Here is a 21,495-nt window from a genome sequence, read left to right on the forward strand (position 1 = left end):
AGTCCAAAATTTCACCCTCAGAGTTCCAGGTATTTTAATTATAAACTATTAAAGATATACTGTAATATTACTAATGTACTGTAATAATCAATGCATTATATACACTTCATCCTTATATATAGGGTTTGTAAAGTTTCTACCTCCAATGGATTTTACTCAGTATCTCATCTTTTTTAATACTATTTTAAAAATCGTCACACCTCAATTCTTAGCTGTCACAGTTCACAGTCAATGTTAATAGTAATATAAATCAGTAGTTCAAGTTTAGAATTAAAATATAAAATAATGAAATTATATATGTTTTAGAACAAGCACATATAGTTAATAGACAATTGACTTTAGGTTTCCATTCTCTGCTTTGATCAGAAACAGTGAAAGTATTAAAATGTCCCAGGTTTTATAAACCTTTGTGTTAATTTATGATTTGGTTGTCAATACATAACATCACTTCAAATTTGACTTGATGGATTACTGATTTAAGCAGACCACACAGTACAATGTTTCCTCCTCCTGCTATTTTCTCAACCTAATCCATCACTGATCAGACACGAGGATTAAGATAAGCTTTTAACCAACTTTGTTTATGGTTTCAAAAAGTGATGTAGTAAACATAAGACTATCTAGCAAATTGTAAAAGGTGTTACTGTAATTCACTGTGTCAGATCTCCTTATGCCACACTCTACCAACAGAAAAAGACAAAGTTCCAGTTTCTCGTTATAGAAATCTCATGATCCTAAGCATGAAGTTGTATTTTATTATAGAATAAATGTACACTGCATAAATTTTTCTGAGAGACTTTTAATTAAATTAAATTTCCATTAAATTTGAATGAATGTTCTGCATTTTAAGAAAACCATCATATAAGGATGAAACAAACAGCAATCATTCATGAAAAAAATTAGTTCATCATTGTTATAAATTATTTGTAATTGCAATGTTGAAACATAACTTCTGATAATTTTTCATCAGGAAAGAAAAATGTTTGAGCAATGTAAAATATTTAAATATAAAATTTTGTAATAATTTTGATTTAAAGTTATCAACCTACTTATAACATAGAAGATAACCTGTACATAAAATAAGCTATTTCTAGATAATACATGGACAGCAAGGGACCATTTGGTTCTTCAGTTATCATTTTGCAACCATTCTCTGAAATAGTAAAAAAAGTTAAACCTACCCTTTACTTAAAAAAATAATTCTTCTATGCCCACTTTAATATGCTTTATGTAGTTGGCTTTAACTTCTATTTTGTATATCAATCACAAAGAATAAACCAATATTCAAAAAACCTTTTGCTTCTTGTATCAGTTTTTATTCTCCTTATTGTTAGTCAACTTTTTCATCCTGTTTTAATAACAATGTTATTACAACTGCAAATTTATTCATAAATTTTGAAAATTAAAAACCTTTAATTACAGGTAACAACAATGTAGGTCTCTAAAATGATTGCAAACATACTTTAAAATGTTATTGGCTTATGCTACTTATAACATACCGTATACCATACTACATTTAATATAATATAACAACCTTAAAGAGCATTACATGTGTAATTGTTTTACATTTTATTTTTTGGAATACTAGCTATCATCTCAACCACCCACTTAAAAGAATTCATGGTTGGAGATGAGGATCAAATCTTAAATCTTGTGTCCTCTCTTCATTATTTTTCCAAATATAGCACAAAAATCAAGTTATTAATAATTCTCATGGATGAACTTGTAAAACTCCATCACACCATCCCTCGCCCTCATATTTTCAATAGAAAATGAACAAGATCTGAAAATAGCCCTTAAGTTAACCCAAGAATTCTCCTTGCAGATTTCCTCTAAACCCTTTTCATTATGACATGTCCTTTCTTAAACAAACTACAGCTATAAAAAAAATATTTCAAGTGAGGCCTGTCTAGTAATTGTATATAAAAAGTAACATTTTTTTCATGTAATATAAATACAAGTTTTATTATTAACAGGCATTGCTTTAATAACTTGAATTATATAGCCACCAATATGTCAAGATCCATTTCTTCTTGAGATTTTCATCTATATTAAACATGGGATCTCAATCTCAATAATAATTTATTCTTTTGCACTCAGAGTTAAACATCACCTGCAAGCCATTCCTCATCAATGTTATTAATTCACGTACGTAAGAAAAAGCAAGGCCAAACACTGACACCATGGAATTCCATTAATATCTAGGGTCCAGTTTGAATGCATTTCCATCAAAACTTTCTCTTTAATCTCACTACCCTACAGTCCAATCATTCTTTCCTCAACCCATATCTGGTGACTTTTCTTTAGCTAATTTTTTGTAAGGCACCCCATCAAAACCTTTTTGAAAATCTAAACACACCTTGTCCACACCTCTCCAATGTCCAGATGATGAACAAGATCTCTGAAAAACGTAAAAACCAGCAAGGCTAGTTTTCCCTAGTTTTATCAGTCACTAGATAAAATCTCTATTAAGGAATAACAAAAATATCATCACTTTCATCATTTAATCTGCGACACGTGCTTTGTTGCTGTTACACTAACAAAACAATTTATTAAATAATGTTTTAAAATGACCATAAATCCATTTTTTCTCACATTAAGAATACAACTGAAAATGTGTTGATAATGCTACAATCATAATACAAAAGCAATTTATTTTCAAAATCTTAACTTCTAATTTATCTTTATGTAATAAACAAATTAATAGATCTAAGTCTTTAAAAAAAGTATTGTAATTATGTCACAGCCACCATAATTTTTCTAATAGCTTCATTCTTCAGTAACAAATTGATATCTTCTAGGATGAAACAGATAACTATGAGTACAAAACTAAGTTATTGTATTCATGTAAACACACCAAATTAAGGCCCATTATATAAATGCTACCCATAAGAAGAATCATAAGAAATTCACTCCCAAAACTACTAATTACTTTTCCTAAACTACCATTGTCCAAAAACTCAGAGATAAACTGGCCAGTCCAGATCAATGTTTATTCAGAAAGTCACAGTGATGTATAGTTTTCCAGTTAAAGATCCCAGCAACACAGAAATGTTGTTGGCTATCACAGTGTAAACACTTTAAAAAAATTATCCAGAACACCACAATACATGTTTATCAGTATATCAATACTTTTTCCAATCTTTAATATTGCATTGTCAAAGCCAAAACACTACTTTTTTCACTGTTTCATACAATTCTGACTCATTTAACATGCTGTGCACTTAACATATTTAAAAATTAAACATCAATTCTTGCTTTCCTGTTCATTCTTCCTCCAAACATTTCTTAACCAACAGCCATTCCTTTACTTTTCAGTTGACTGACTGGAAATTTTATATTGTTATGCCTTGCTCCAGTATGCTGAGATACTTTTTCCATTCAGGCCTTTTTAATGAATTTATGAAGTGGAAGCTAAACCAACCCAAAACTGTGTTCTATTCTCCAGCAAACAAGATGAAAATTGTCAAAAATATATACATCAAGCACCTAACACAATGAAATAAAAAATAAAAGAAATTTCCCCTCTCCCCTTCAGGAAGTCACATTTCACAAAATAATTTCAACCAATTTGAGTAGGATTTGGTACAGGGATTTTTTTTTTAGGTATCAAACAAATATATATAATTTTTGGAAATTTGTTTTTTGCTTCTTCAGCAAGGAAAGCACAATGAGATTTTTCATAAATCATCCACATGTATTTCAACCAATATACATACAATTTAGTACAAAGATACTTTCTTGCATGTCCAAGCAGTGATTGTAATGAAATTATTTTTCTGGTATCAAAATCAGCCATGTAGGGTTGCATGCTAGAGGTATACTGCATTCAGCTCCTAATGTTGGCCCCTAATTTATGAAATTTTGCTAAAAAATTGCCAATTAACAGTTTCATACTTATTGTTGTTTAAAGTGATATAGTTTCAGAAAGTTCAATACTAGCATTCCTTCTGCAAAACTATAGTCTTTCTGCACCAAGCTCTTTTTATAATGTTTACAATTATCATCACACTTGCTTAAGTCCAAATGTTTATAATCATATGGAAGTGTATTCCATGGAATCGGTAAATATATTTTCTGTAAAAGTTTTTTTCTTCAGCAAATTTATTACGAGTTTCACATTACTCTTGAAATCATGTGGTATAACTAAGATGTTAATCAATCCAAACCAGTACCTCCATCCATGATCAATGTGTAGAAATGTTGCACCGCTCCCTAGTTTTGGTGTTTGTCACAGAACAATAACCAAAACTAAAACATTTTCAAAGTAACATACGAGAAAAACTTATCCACACAATGTAAACACTGTGATATGTAGTTTAATTTCATATATTAAGCTACAATTATGCTCTACTACTATTAACAGTTAGCCAAATATTTAATGTGAAGAAATTAAGTTGCAGCAAAACTAGTTACTTTCAAGTATTGCACAAAATTAAAGAAATTTGCAATACTGTATGTTGGGAAACACATTTAGTTTCATTAATAATTTTACAACAGAAAGCAGTACCACTTTCCAAAAGGGTAGAAGGCTCAGCAATACTAGGATTAGAAATGTTAATAACGGCTAAATGAAATATTTTAATCTTAATTCATTATTACTGTTTTTAACTCTGTGGATTTGCTAATATCTTAGATGTTTACAGCATTGTTAAATCCCTTCTCTGTGACAAGTAAAGAATAAAAAAAAACTTAAAATGCTTTTTAAGCATTCTCATTTAAGTTTATTTTACTTTAGACTAGAAGAACAAAAACCTACAGTTACACTAGAGCAAAATGTATATCCATGGGGTTTTGTGATTGGTGATATTTGATTTTTTGCTTCAAAACACTATAAAACTTTCTGAAGAATGAATCATGTACTTCTGCCCCTCTTACACCAAAGACATCATAAGATCATGATTAATTAAGTGTCACATTACATACATTTAGTTTTGGAAAAATTAATAAATCCTGTATAATTAAAAATAACCAGTCTTTATAAATATATTCCTAAGTCACTTCTCAATTCCAACTTCACACTTTAACTACTTAAACCCACGAAAACACTCCTACGTCCAGTAGAAAATAACACTTTAACCATCAAACAGGTGCAGCATACAAAAGCCTCTCTTTTGCTGATAGCTAGTCCTAACAGTTATTACTGTCTTTTATAAACAAGCCAGAAGTTACATGAAGCTTTGTCATTTGTTTTGAAAAAAATCTGAGATCAACAAGTTGTAACTGAGACTGATATTTTTCAGTGTTTTCTTGTGAAGTCTAACAATTTATTTACATCAGCTGTAATACAAAGTTGGTGAGAAGAATCCAAAAAGTTTTACTGCTGAGCAAGCAACAAGTTTGTTTAACCAACTGAATGAAGGAGTGAGCAACAATAATGGTAACTCTAATCCCAAATTTGACTTTCAAAGAGAAAAGTGATAAAAATGAATCAGCATAGTCACAGGGCAAAACCTAGTGGTACACAGAGGCCACAAAAGCAACCCCCAGACTGAATTTATCCATCTATAAGATCTACATTTACTAACAGATCCAATGATAATAATTGGACTGAAAGATCTGAGACAGGTCAGCCACAAGTAATGGTTTCAAGTTTTTGTCAAACAAGTGTAATACTGGTGTACACACCAACATCAGTCATAACTCCACACTCACTGACTGCTTTAGAACTCTGCTTACAGAAGATGCAAGTAATACTCATTGCTACTATCAATAAATATGCCACAGTTACAAATATAAAAAAAAAAAAAAACACCTGTTAACAGACAGTCAAGGTATTGGACTCTCTTTACTCATTTATGAGTTACTGAAGCACTGACAATCATCATCACAGTCAAAACTACCACTTCAATGCTCACCAGTTTTTCTATACATCCTCCTTTCACCAAATGTCTAATAAGCAGAGTTTTAAGGCTATATTTACTCAATAGTTCATGTGGGTATCCCCGACAATAAAGGAATACAAAAAATTAAGAAAAGGTTATATAGTGTAGTGATAATTATTAAAATACCATGAAAACAAGGATAAAATAACATGGGTTTAAAAAAGTTAAAAGATGGAAAAGTTACTTTAACACTGTTTGGGTATTAATGAAACTTTGAATAATGATAGTTGCTAGCCCACCATACACAATATTTTACAAGTGTTTAACAGATTAATACTCAACTTTCCCTCAAATCACAGCAACTTGTTTATCGTAGAATTTACTGTCATATGTAAATCTTCTGGGGGTACTAAATACAGTAAAACAATGCTACAAAAAAGCTTTTAATAACCATATCCATTGTATTTTAACCAACCATACTTCTTATTGTCATAGTTGAAATAACTGTTAATTTCACTGTTCTGTAACCAGTTTAAGTAATATCTATGGTAGAGTTCATTCAGGTTTTCTAATTTTTTTTGTGCAAGTGATCTATAATAGTTTGATGTCCTTGTACCAGTTGTATTCATGATCATTTACTAGGAAGCTAGCAATCCCAAGGTTTGAATGACCCAGAGTCATACAAATTACTTGAAAGTTATCAGTGTAGATTACCAACTAGGCATTAAGAGATTCTATGACAAGACCCCTTTGTCCAACTTCAAAGTGCAGTATAACAATATTCTTCTTGCCTTTCTCCTTTACGATGTATGTGGAAAGTCAGCCAGCAAGTAGTCACAAGATGAAACAAGAAGCCATCCGATTTTCTGTTAAACTATACCACCGTGAAATAAGGATTTCTTTTCCACTTGTGTTTGCTGATTTCCTTTGCTGGTTGTGTTGAATAAATTCTTTACTTAACATTTGCAGCACTTATGTTTTTGCAAAAGTTTCTGATTACCTACTGAAAATCAATGTACCTAAATACCACAACAGTGTAACAAAACAAAAAATCAGTTTTATTATTTAATTTAAAAAAGATCCAACTCATTTTCACAAGGTTTATCACTGCAAGCAAGCATTTCACTCTTAATACTTTGATTTTTAAAGTTTTTGTTTTCTTTGAAATTTGTAGTGTACATTTTTTTCTTCTTTTAAAATTGCAAAATGTCACATAAGGTAATATTACTCTCTAGTTATATAAGTGAAAAGAATTTGTAGCTTCTTCCTAAATTTCTCATCAGTTAACACCAGCCAGTGAAAATTACTTTTGTATTCTCAATCTGTCTTAACTTAGAATGGAAACAAGGTATTAAATCACCTATCATTTTTACAATCTAAAATTGGTGTTGTATAAATTTCACGACATCAGATGTCTTCTTAAACTTTTAAATAATCAAAAAATATGATTGAGTGAAAGTTGTTCGCAATAATAAGAGTATTAAAGAGTGTGTTGAAATCTGTCCCCAAAGTGCTCAATAATACAGAGGTACCGTTGATATACTGCTATATGAGAAAGACAACTTCATTAGAACTTAACGCACCTAAGCTTCAATGTAGTTTTCAAAAACAATACAATCTCACCTTATTAAACTAGTTATTCCAATAACAAAGTACCATGTTACAGGAACTATGTAACTACTTCATTTAATGGATCACCAAATAATAACAATGCAAAGGTCCTCACATTCCTTGCAAACATGCTTATAAATAAGGTTTAAAAATAAGATGCATTGATTACATTACACAAGCATGTTTAAGCAAGCCCCACACTAAAAAGTTGCAACACCATGTTTGAAACCTTCATAAATAAGTTTTGTCTCTATATCTTTAAGAATGTGGCATACATTTTATGTAATATCCGAACTACTACATCTATATGCAAAAACGGCTCGTTTGGGTTAAGAAAATATTTTACATAGAAGGTCAACGTTGTTCGCTCTTCGTTTGGCATATATATTTCTCTACAAGTGGGTTTTCTCGACATCACTGAACTACTACATCATTTTTAACCATCATTATTTAAATATGTACGACAGGTTGTGGCAAAGTATCAATCACTTGTCATGGTAAGTATTCTACATAATATCTTAAATTCACTGCTACTTAGCTACTTGTTTTTCACAATAAAAAAAAAGGAGGAAGAATACTAAAATATTTGAACCATATTAATACAACAAAAATAAGGAAGCCTTTCATATCCAACTAACTGTTTGAATAGTTAACCTAGCACAAGTTAGTAAAACCTAGATATCCTTCTTGCAACCATTCAAACTGGTAGTTGATTCAAGTTTCAACAGGGTTTATAACCCAGAAACAAATGGACAGAACAGCTGGTTTTCTAACAAGTCTCATTTAATTAATCTCCTACCACCACATACAACTCTTCTAAGTCTGATTACTTGTTAATTTTGTTGTTTTTAAATTACACTGAAATAAAGAAATATGAATCACCAAAAAAACAAAAAACTCACATAAGGGGTGAGAACATAGAAAAATGAAAAAACACCTGTTCCATGATCAAATACCAGCTCATCCTACCACATTGTTCTTCTTAAAGGCTTTGCTGAAGACAGCAGCAGCCAAAATGTAAGATATAAACTAATCACTACCCCTAATCACTAAACTCTAGTACCTGGATAGGTTACTGCCCATTACAGTTATGGTTCATTAATATTTAAAACAAATACTCTGGGGGTTATTCCTATATAATTACTTCCATATGAGTATTAATGAAGACCTAGCTAGAAGACTGGTGATCCACTTTAGACAAACTGGAAACACCAACAAAACAACAAAAAACAACCACCAGGAAGAAAACTTCAACAACTCATCTTTCCAGGTAGAACTGAAAACACCTATTTCCCTAAAACACCTCAAAACAATATCTCAAACAACTTTTTCAAAACATTTTCAAACAAAACTATCAACATAATTTAACAGAAAAGAAACCTATAAAACAGCCTCACAAAAACTTTGTTTGTTTTTGGAATTTCGCACAAAGCTACTCGAGGGCTATCTGTGCTAGCCGTCCCTAATTTAGTAGTGTAAGACTAGAGGGAAGGCAGCTAGTCATCACCACCCACTGCCAACTCTTGGGCTACTCTTTTACCAACTGCCACAACTTCTATATTGGAGAGACAAGCAGAAAAATGGAAACTAGATTTAAAGAACACGAAAAACACCACACGTTTTTGAACACTGCAAATCAAATAAACACAACATAACCATAGAAAATGCACAGATATTAAGTAGGGAAAGAAATATAAAGAAATGCAAAATCAAAGCAGCCCTACTTATACAGCAACTAAAATCAAAATTAAACCAATATAAAGGAATACCTTTATATCTATACTAATTAATAACCTAACATCCACCTGCAATACTCCATACACTCCCATACCCGTTTATACTCTCATCCCTAAGACGTATCCGTCCACGGTCACATTCAAACTCTTTTTTAACTTGAAGATGACCTAGGAAGGTCAAAACTTTGTTCTTTCCTCATCAGTAAAAGTGTTAATACCCATACCAGCTGTTCTGAGATACATAATGAAAATAGGCTTTTATATGTATATACTGGGAAAAAAAAGCTAAATATTTGCATGTTTAAAGACATAGGTAAATTCCTTTTGACTAACATGTGGTAAATACCTATGATAAAGCATTAAATAAAAAACTAAAAGACCAAATTCATAAGAAATGTTACATTAGGTAAAGGGAATTAAAAGTAAAATAAATTGTTTTTTTTTTTAAACATGCTCTTTAAAATTGGAAAATCTCAAAAACATTAGGTAGTAAAAAAGACAAACCAATTTTGGTCCCTTTAAAGACATGATTAAATCTTATTTTATTTCATTAATATAAACAAACAATACACAATTTGTTACTGTATGTAGTAGTTTTCATTAAAGTGCACGTTATTCTCAAAATGCCTTTAATAACAAAAGCTTGCTGTTTTAACTCAATAATTATTAGCTGGTATGAATTTTTTTACTACAAGATATAAATACCAAATTTTTTTAATACTAACTGCATGTGTTTAGCTGCAATGAAGGTTATAACTTACTGTCATTGCTGGATATCATAAATTCAGTTCATTTTCATATATACAAGGAAACAACATAGCCTAAATCTCACCACCATACATTGCACGTACCACAAAATTATGAACACAAAGCCTTTTAATTCATAAGTTTATTAATGCACAATAATGTTAAGTCAGAATGTTTTAATAAAGATAAAATAAAGATGTAACATTTTGTTACAAAAGTATAAATCAGTTTTGATACATTTTAAATGCATCCACTATGACTTTATGACAAACTTTGAATTTAACTGAAATAACTTCTGCATAGTCAGAGAATTTCAGTTTTGCTAGAAATCATATTAATTTATAAAATCCTAATCAAGTCTACTTTTACCCAATCTTTTAACTTCATAAGTAGTCATCATCAACCCTTTTTTTTTTCAAGAAAATTGGGAGGGGTGGTACTTTTTTCAGAGTATATAGCATTTTGTTTAACATTCCACTGCCACAAACTGTGCCAACATTACTGACACCTAATTTCCCCTTTTGTTCAAAAAACCACCTTATGGAAATAGTATGTTGAATTCCATCTTGTCATAACGTCTCATACAATGTTCTATTGATGTTATATTTAAATAACTGTAAATATGCTAGAGATACGCCCCTAAAACTTTATGAATCTTTCTCTTAGATTCTGCCAGATCTGCTTCCCCTTTATAGTGATTTCAGAACATTTATTCATCAGAAGCTGTTACATGATGAAGGAAAAAAACAATGACAATGCATGGCAATCTAGCATCATTAAAACTTGTCACAGTAGCTCATTAGATTTTTCAACATTGCATCAACAGTACAACATTCGAGAAAGTACCAACGATAACCAACATTAGATGTTAAATTATCAGTAACACTTCGATGATGCAGCTTTAGTTTCACTGCATTTCAAAATCAAAATAAGATACTGAATGAAATTATTTGAAACCTTAGATGAGTTTTTCTCTAGATTATATAACTTCTGAATAAAATATTTTTATTTGCATAGTAAAAAATAACACCTTTGTGACTAATTTATTAAAATTAGTACCTTTGTTGTAGATTTTAATTATTGTTATTTAAGTCTACTTACATTTTTGGAAAACTTTGCAATAATGATTTTTTGTAGAACTTTACATTTTATCTTTGTTTTGATTAAAACATTACATGCAGTTTTAGTATTATACAGTCACTGGTGTAGTTAAAACAATTTTCACCATACCAAAATTATAAGTCAACTTTATTTGTTAATTTGAAGGTTTTATTCAATATACAGCCTAAAAAACCTGGCATCATTGAGTGTAAAACACTAATTAAGATCTACCTAAGCCTAGCAATTCTACTTTGTCCAAAAACATTTCCCTATTTCTGCAGATGTAGTTAAAAATTATGATGTCAGCTTTCTGTGATAAAAAAACAAAAATTAGAAAATGTAATCATGGTAGAAACATCTTTTACTCCCACTACATACTAATAAGCCAAATTTTTACCACATATCACTAATGGGCTGAAAGCTACATTGGCTTACACAGTTTAAAAGAACTAAAAGAGTTTTCAATAAGTGTCTAACCTACAATTTTGATTTATAAGGTACAGGCAATTATATCACATCATTTCAACTGAAGTTCAGAAAACAATGATTGGCTAAAGTTTTATGAAACAGTGCTTGCACTGAAATTACAAGGTTTAAATAGTCATCTATTTTAAAAACCATATCAACTTTCCTCTTAGGGTCTGTTACTGATTTAATATTATCAGAAAAATGTTCAGGTAATTCAAAAATTCATTATTCAAAATACTTAAATCAACATTTTTATTTAGTGTTTTTAAACTTTTTCTTTTTTGCATGTGTGTAGAAGAATCACAGGAAGTTCTTTTTAGATAATTTTTAAAATTTCATGCAGTTATTTTTGCCTTTGAAGCAGAATGGACTAATACCAGCATCTTAGGGTTAAGAGAGTAACCTATTGTAAATCTACAGGCAATGATCTGTTCATTTGAAAGTAAGGAAACTTACAAGTGTTATAGTGAGAATGCCTCTTCTGAACATGATTATTAATTATACTTCTCATAAGATATTTCTGTCAGGCCTATTATATGTTTAATACCACAGTCATGGTTTTTGTTGAGCAGCTGGTAATTGTTTCAATCAAACTGTCTACCACTTCCATTGTTGATGGTACTTTTCCCTTAATAGTTTATCAAGCTGGCTAGGACACAACAAGTCAGAACATTATTTATATATTCCATTTATTACAATATGAACTTCTTTACTGACTTTTGTAACCTGACCAGTAATTCAATTTTGTATCTCATATGTACGATATTTTTTGATATAAAGCTAAGTTTTGCTCGATAATCTGGACTGTAGTTGCACTTTCTTCGCTAGAACAACAAACCTCCCTTCAGTGACAAATGAATTTTAAATATCCAGTCAAATTTTGAAATTAATGTTGACAAACTATCTAAGAGATATTAGCCATCGAAAAAGATAAAAAGTTTGTTGCAAGTACTAAATTCTGTGAGACAAACCACATGATGACAGTTGGTGAGCATGCCTTTTCTAGTAGATTGCTTTCTTCTTGTACACCTTTTCAAGAGATTTTCAAAAGTTTTAAAATATGGACAAACTTCAGGTTTCTTTTCATTGTATCTTCCTTCTTCAACATGAAGAAATGTAGTCATTATCAGAAATATGTTTGATTGTATTTTTGAAAATACAAAATGAAAAACAGACATTTTGTTGAAAGTCATATTAGCTGATATTTACTTACAAATGGATTTTTGTTTGTCAATGTCTACTGCAATCATTTCATCAACTACATACTGTGAATCTTGACTGTCATTGTCATTAGCATTTCTTGTTTTTCAAATACCCTAGAACTCTAGAACTCAAATTTCAGCATCAAATCTAGTATTTTTGAATTTCATTATAGATTATTTTATTTTTCAGCATATTTATTTTACTGGAGACTATGCACCAAGGTAATAAAAACTATCTTCCCTTTGCAGACAAATTTAACACTCAACAAAGTTTGGACTTCAGTTTAAAATTTAATGAATTAGATATAAGATTAGTTACAAAATCCCTTTATCTTGGGTGTAAAACATTACTGGCAGTTGAAGAAACTAGATACAATTAACTAGGAAATGATCCTTTGAATAAGTATTATTACTTTTAGCTTTGTTTCAAAATTTTATATTTTAGGTCTTATAGTTCCAGTCTTCTAAAGCAAACAAAAATGAATAACGTGTGTGTGTTTGTCTCTACATAATAAAAACTTAAGTATTCAAAACAGATACTCAGCATCAGGACAGTCAGCTGTAATTAAGACTGACAGTTTGACATCACACATTTACTATCTTTCAAGTTACTTTTGAAACTCAGAATACAGCACCACACTTACAGCTGAAAAACTAATAGAATTTACTAATCAACTAATTGCCAGTCTCACTAATCAATTACATTTGATAGGTGATTACAAAGACGTTCAAATCTAAACTTCATAAAAATTTAACTTTTAATTACCAATTTCCCACAATTCAGTTATGCTGATTTTGAAAATACTCTTTTCTGTTATGTTTTTTTTTACAAATTGGAAAGATAAACTCCTACTTACATCAAATTATTTCATTTACCACAACAAACGTTTCATAATTATGAAGAAAAGGGAAGAACAATGATGTCAAATTAATATGCATCTGTATATTTATGTGTGTGTGTGTGTGTGTGTGTGTGAGAAATCTCTCTTTTAGTTTCAAATGTGTTGTCTGCAGCAACTTATTTCAATAACCAGACATCATGACAATGTCCCATGTTCCCATATACCTCCTCTCTATTTCTCTGATGTCTTGATGAAACCTTTCTTATTTCTGACAGCAAAGATTTAAAGAAATAGTCAATATGAGAGTGCTTTCTAGCTCATAATTACAACCCATCTTTTTTAATTTATCAAGCAATTTTTTTTTAATTTGAGTCCCTACTGTTTCCTTAATAAAAATTTGTCAATAACATTTAAAGTCAATCCATGCATTTTCAACTTTCCACATTATCCTTTCGAACTGTTCATCCATGTCAATTTCCTAATCCGAGGCCTAACAAATATCCCTTCTTTATATTTCAATTCTGAAAGAGCTGAGAATTGCCCACAGAGATACATGAACCAGTTGCCATCTTTGTCTAAGGCCTTTACAAACTGCTTCATCAAGCCCAGTTTTATGATGAGGTAATGAGACTTTCTTTATGTTAGCCAAACTTTCACGTTCAGTTTTTCAATCCTAGTATCAGGTTGACTCTACGTGCCCACTGCTTCTTTATCTAGTGATCTCATGCACTGCTATACCATTCACACAAAAAATAAAGAAACTTTGTATAACCAGATTACTGACCCAACAACGTACAAAGGACTTTTAAGTCTCCATAAAGTTGCCAACATTTTTGTACATAAGCAATAGAAAAATATACATATATGTTACCATTATGAGCTTCTTTTACTATATTTTTTGAAAGAATCAATAAACAATCACCACTCACTCACTTCATCCATAGACTCCAGCTCCTAGAATTAGTACTAAGTCAGCAATATTGTTGCAATAAGACAGTGAACATTCTTGCAAATAGTACATTATAAAATGTTTCTTGCAATTTTAGTAATAAAATTGTATCCCTGGAGAAAATAAGCTTTAGCCCAAATCTCCCACAATGTCTTTATGCGAACCTTAATGTGAAAAGTTTTGGTTCACCAGATGTGTCAGGTTGAAAACAATTCTTATCATCATTTCTTTCCACATCACAGATTCAGAATCAGATGAAACTGTATCCAGAGTCTCTGGTGGAGTAGATACAGGTATATCAGGTCCATGAAAACAGGTATTATAACAAATGGAAGGTTCAGATAAATTTCTATTCAAATGTTGTAGCTTTACACTTTACATGACCAAAAATAGCATTTACTTCCATAGTTTTTAGAATTACTCCACGCATTTGGAAATCCCAAAAGACAGACTTTTTCTTACCTATGGTCTATTGTCTCAACTCTTCAACACAACTATTGTAAATTCTGTGGAGCCTATGGTTTGTCTTGGTTATTAAGTTCTATTCCAAAATACACATATGCTGTTTCGACAAATTCTGTAATATTTTGCATTTCTTTCTTCACAAACACTTTACCACAAAAACAACAGAATATGTTTGGATCATTTATACAATCCTTTCTTGCCACAGCAATGAATAAATAATATAAAAAAAAAATAATCTCAAAGTGCATGCACAATCACACTATCCAGAAGTGATGCATAATGCAGCCTGTTCACTGGGTTCCAAAACAATCAATAAAACTCATGTCTCAGTTGGTCTCAAAAAATCTATAGCTAGTGGCTGTCAATATCAGAAGCACATAAACGTGACCCGATTTGAATTAAAATGATTCACTTATGTAAATGTACATACTTTTTGTGAAAAACCCATACACAATAGAAAAAATGGATATCATTTTCGGATTTAGCATATAAGAATTACTGTAAAATATGCAAAAACTTCAAGACAATGAAACTATCACATGCCATTATCATGATGATATAGAAAAAACAAACTTCTAATGCTGCAAATTATGTTCATGGTAGACAGATTAAAAAGTCCAAAACACAGTTTCATGCTCAACAGTAAAATAACTAAAAACAGTAATAATCAAACTAATTCTGATTAACTTATTATTTTCATGACATTATTTAATTCAATCATAATTTCAATTAAGATAGTTGGAATAATCAGAAACACTAGATTATTTTTGTGATATTAATTATTCCTTTGTGACACTAATCAATGTTATTTATACTTATTAACAATTTTATTGATTAATCAAGTTAACTGTCAAGCTATAATCATATTGCTACTAGCACTGATACCCCATAATTTTTTCCCCTTTCTAATGGTAGAACCAAATTGCACAAAACTTTGTAAAATCCAAGTATCTAACATCGGCATCAAAATATTATACAACTTGAGTTACTTTCTCTCATTTTTTTTAATATTTTGTAGCTTCTAAAATAGTGGGACACTGTTTAGGAAAACAATTTCTTTTACCTAAAAATTTTTTTAACTGGTCATAAAATTACCAAGCTTATAAATTGTAACAAACACAGAAAAATTACAAACATTTATTGGTGATCCATCACTTGACCTGTCACAATGAAATATTGCCAGATTAGCTTCCTCTATCTTTGCTAATATTCTTGGTTGAGATAAATTTTTACCTCTTAAATTGTTTATTTTCAACATACAAATTCCAGTTTTACAGATCATTTGAAAATGATAAACTAAAAATTAACATTCAGAAAATAAGGATCGGAGACTTTGAAATCTCTAAATGTAAGTAAGCTTACATTAGGCCTTAAAATGGAGGAAATTTTCAGATTTCACAAAAATATGATTTAAACAATTTTATAAACAAAAAGGACATTTAATGGGAAAAACAACACCTACACCTGTCATTTGTTTCCAACACTTCTAAACTACCAACTGAACACCATTATCCATTATCTTATTAAGTATCTACATAATCACCTTTACAAAAATCACAAATTACTTCTAGCACCACTTTGTTCATTACACTGAGGTAAATAGTTTATGATCTGCCCTATAATTTGAGGGGGGGTTATGATATATCTTAAATACCAAAAACAACCAAATCCATTGGATTCTACAGTAAAAACTTAGAATATTTAAACTGCAATTTGAATTATGTATTTAATAATTAAATAAAAGCAATTAATTACCATACCTATAAATTGATATTCTGCACTAAACAAATGTCTAACTGAAACTATGCAAATAAAATTGCTTTACCTGGTAAACTGAGACATCGCGTGAAATAAAACATACAAGATTAAATGCAAACCTAATCAAATGCAATAACTCAAAACTTGTGTGAATTTATATCAATTAATGAAATGAAAACCGTCAACAACCAAACCTATTAAAGATGTTTTGTACTGACACTGGTTTCATGACTGATGCTTACCTGTTATGATGAGATGCAAATCAAAAAGGTAATGTATCATTTACTTAGTTCCAACCCCTCCTTCTGACATGCTGTGAGGTGGAACTGAGCACACACACTGATAACGATGATATTTTGGCCAATTTACAACTAGTGGGAATACATGGAAGGCTTGTAATAAAAAGTGCAAATGCAGTGTATAACAGTACTGTTTCTTGGTATACATAATTTTACATTTTGATTACTGGATATATAGACACACACACACACAAGTAACTGTGACTTCACATTCAAACACTTCTGTGGCTACAAACCACAATTTTCTGGGTATCCCTGCTATGAGTATATTTACACTAAGAATACAGATATTTTCAGAACTTTTTAATTTTTCTATGATTGTTTTGGTTAAGATGCTGGGAGGTAATAAAGTGATATGAATGAGGCAATGTCATGAACCCAGGCAATTAATTAATCAAAGTAACAATGATTATATATAAGCATCAAGTTCATCATCAACTCGTAAAATAAACAATTACTATTACATTTAAATCGCTTAATAGTGCAAAAAATAAACTTCTTGAATTATTTTCTGGTTATTAGTTATTCCACTTAATCACATAAATGAAATACTTTGACTTTTCATTTTTTTATAAATTCAGGTCTTTTAAGCTTAATCAATTAGTGTTTCCAATTATTATTATTTGTTATTCCAACTAGCCAAAGTCTCATGGAAATATAAAATTAGCTGAATGTAACTGGTTAATGACAAAATAATCAGTTATCAAATTCCCCTAATCGTTTACCTATAATTTACTTATCAAAACAGATACAAGAGAAAAATCAGGTAAGAAAGAAAACAGTATTATATTCTCAAAAGATGATAGATCCATAGCAAATATAAACCTATGCTACAGAATGTTTCAAGAAATTCAATATAAATTGAGATGTTTAATACCAAGACTCCTCAGGACTGTGCAGAAATGCTTTTTTTTTTTTTTGTTAATAACCATTACAGAATGACAAGTAAAATTTTAAAAATATTTTTCAGAAAAAAAATTGTCAAAATAGAACTAGTAATTTAAATTTTGAATGGTGATTACCAGTCCATTAATTAAATAGCTAAGAATCAGTAATTATAAAGCAATACAAAATTCCAGCTTCTTCATCCATGTCACTATCAGCAAGTGTAAAACCAAAACAAAATAAAAAATGTTTTAACAAAAGAAACTAATCTGAATGTAACTAATACATGTACAAAATGTGAATTCCCATTTTACATAGACTACTGTCTTCTTAATGTTCATTTTAACTAGTTAATTTTTAGTTAAAATAACAGGAGCAATTATGAATGGATATTTTGAGCAGTTACAAATTCCAAACTTCTGTGCAAGAATTAAAATGTTTAACATTAATAAATTTATGAATTTTAATCATTTTAATTCTCACACAGAATTCTGAATTTTGTAACTGTTCAAAATAACATCCATTCAGAACTGTTACTATTGTTAATTCAATGCTTGCTCATTTGTTGTAACTATTACATGTATAAAATTATTTTTTAACTATTGAGGGGAAAGTTTGGGTAACTTCACAATGTAAGCTTTCAAACACATGTGTATTATGTGTTCTATCTCAGATAAGATACAATTAGAATAATTACACTATGGGGTTAGTTTCACTAATCTGATATTGTATACAGTTGTGTGTAAACCTCAAAAATCCTCAAAGTATTTTAGAACTAACAACAATGGGGTGAGATTGGTTTTGTTCTTAGAAAACCATTACTGGTGTTTTGTGAACAAATTTTATTACTCAGTATTTGATGTCAAATATGAATTTATGTTAACATGGTGTTTAGGACCAGGACAATATCTTTATGCTTATTAGTATTTTTCTTTTAGATTACAGAACTACCAACAGAATAAATGACCACCTTTAATATAAAACAACAGCCTTATGATGAGCATATTTACCTTGTGTTGTTGTAGTATACAGATTTGTCCCTTACAGCTCAAACTTACAATAGCCATGCCATTAGCACTTCCTGCTGAATGTACATTTTAGAAATTTTACACTAAATATCTAATCTGAGTTCCTTTAATCCACTTTATCAGTTGTTTATGGAAATCCTTCATAAACCAAACAATAGTAATTACAATAAACTGTAAATTCTATAAAGTTTCTCATGACTGTTTTGAAAAGTGAACACAACATAAATTTTGCTGACTATGCAATAATGTATAGCACATTTTATCACACAACCAAATTAAATGTAAAGTGTTCAATAAGAATAGTGTGAAACTTACAACAACTGTGTCAAAATAGTTTTAAATGAATGTTCATGCACTTGTTAATAAAGGCTGAATGTAACACATACATGTTCAGAATGTGAATTTCCATTTCATATACCCTACTGTCGTCCTAGTATTCATTTTAACTAAAGTTTTCAAATCAACTGGTACATTTTCACATACAGTACCATCAGAAATTTGAAATATACATTGTGATGCACTTAATTTTAACCTGAAATATTTTTTTTACTCTCCAGCTTTTATTACAACAGATATCAATGATGCCATATAACTTGACATCAAAATTAGGTGTAGTAATTAAACTTGTCTGAAGTGCCAAAGTCATCTATGCTGAAACGAGAACATGGAAAACAAAAGCATCTGCATGTAGTACAAATAAAAAAATGAATAAGGGCATCATAATAAATGTTGTTACATCTTCTAGTACTACATGTAAAAATGTTCTTTGGTTCCTACTGAATAGAAAATAAATTTTGTGCAAATCAAAGTATATCCACTAGGGTAGTACTAGCAGAGTCTGTCTTACAGCATACTTTACTACTAGTATTACAGTATTTGATGAAATTTGACTTTAAAAAAAAATCTGCTGTATTTCTCTTAATATTACCTTTAGTATTCAATTGTCTTGTTGAATGTAAAAGTATCACAAAAATATAGCAGTAAATTAAATCTACAACAAATACAAAAGACCCAATGTCTCTGCTTTACCATTTACTATTTGATCCACAGTAACATATTCTCCGTCTCCAAGATACTCAGTATTTTAGATAAAATGTGTTTTAACTATTTATAATACACTACTTTAAGAAGTTATGAATAAAATCAAAGAATATTGTATACCAGTCATTACATTTGTCATATTCAGTAAAAATAAGTGCCTAATAATAATACCAAAGACCATCACTCTGGCTGGAAATTCCAGTGCTGGTAGTTGTTTATGTGAGTGCAATTTTAAGTATTTACATCATCAATTATCATAAACATGGGAGGAGTTAATAATGCAGTACTATTTGTGTTATTATTTCTAAAATCGATTATTTATTTCAATTTTAACTTTACTATTGTATGGAAGATCTGGTGGGCCAGAAAGATAGAGATCATATTCCCAGAGTAGATGAAGCAACCACAGCATCAACAAAAGAAAACTATATTTTGTAATTCTAAGCACTCATGAGAGAAACTGAAAGTAAAGACGATATGTAATGTGTCAACTGTATTACATTTGCCACATCCACTGGTGCTGCTATAACCAACGCCTTTTGCTAAATGCCAAGCTAGCTGTAATGCAACATAATCCAATATTAATAGTAATGGGCTAGGCGTTATTTACATACTCAATACCCATGAACAACTATTAAGTGTTACTGTGTGCATCAGATTAAGTGAATTCTAATCAGTAAATTAAAAAAAATACAAAATTACAATTAATATTTTTGGAGTATTAACACTTTTTTAATTTTTAAACAACGATTATTAATTTTTATTGTTTTGTTTCAATTTTAACTTTGCTGTCAATCAGAAGAGTTGGCAAACTTAATACAATTTAGATTCAAACAACTTTTGTCGCGTAACGATTAATACAAAATGGCGGGCTAGACTAACACAGTAACACTAACAGCAACTGTATTGGTAACTCGAGTCGTCTGCGTACCCATTCATTCAAAGACTTTAAGAGCTAATTTGCGATAAGCTTATTTACACCTTACCCTCAAAATTTTGGTTGTAAATTAGTCTTCTATCATATAATGAACTTTTCATCCAATTCTCTAGCCTAATTTAAGTCAGCGTAATTTCAAAAATCTTAATATTCTTCAAAATAGTACTCAGTTGTCCTTCTTCCTTCTTCAACCTACAATGGCGACGAACAAAGTATCTCAACTACGCATGCGCTATACCGCAATGCGTTTTATACACAGTTTACCATACAAAAGTTATTTAAAAAAACAAACACGGCCCATTCAAGGAAGAAAAATTGTTATCGTATTTGATCATAAGGCTCTTCTTCAGGTTTTATATTTACTCACATTATTATTTTCTCTATTTTCTTATACCTTTTGTCATTGTTTTATTTTTATAAAATTATAAATATTTATCATAACTATCTTCCTCAAGTAGTTGTTTTGATGTAAAATTAATTAGTTCTAAATTAATTCATCATCAAGAGTGTTCGAATATAAAAGATATCCCCAAGTGGAACAGCGGCAAGTCTTTGAAATTACAATACTAAAATCAGAGATTTGATTCCCCTTGATGGATAC

The 21,495-nt window shown here is 30.1% G+C and overlaps 1 protein-coding gene across 10 annotated transcripts in view; it reads right to left on the reverse strand.

Moving 5' to 3' along the window:
• LOC143248786 (uncharacterized) overlaps window positions 1-21,121 on the reverse strand; it is a 62,002-nt gene extending 40,881 nt beyond the window's left edge. For 7 of the 10 annotated variants that reach the window (XR_013027187.1, XR_013027192.1, XR_013027186.1 and 4 more), the window contains exon 1: window positions 20,944-21,121. The gene's annotated coding sequence lies outside the window, so the exon portion shown is untranslated. Of the gene's footprint in view, window positions 1-16,946; window positions 17,097-20,943 lie in introns of all 10 variants that reach the window. The other 3 variants (XM_076497544.1, XM_076497534.1, XR_013027185.1) reach the window with 3 other exon arrangements.
• Window positions 21,122-21,495: the final 374 nt, after the last annotated feature.

The sequence above is a fragment of the Tachypleus tridentatus genome, chromosome 1 (genome assembly GCF_004210375.1).
Source record: "Tachypleus tridentatus isolate NWPU-2018 chromosome 1, ASM421037v1, whole genome shotgun sequence".
NCBI lineage: Eukaryota > Metazoa > Arthropoda > Merostomata > Xiphosura > Limulidae > Tachypleus > Tachypleus tridentatus.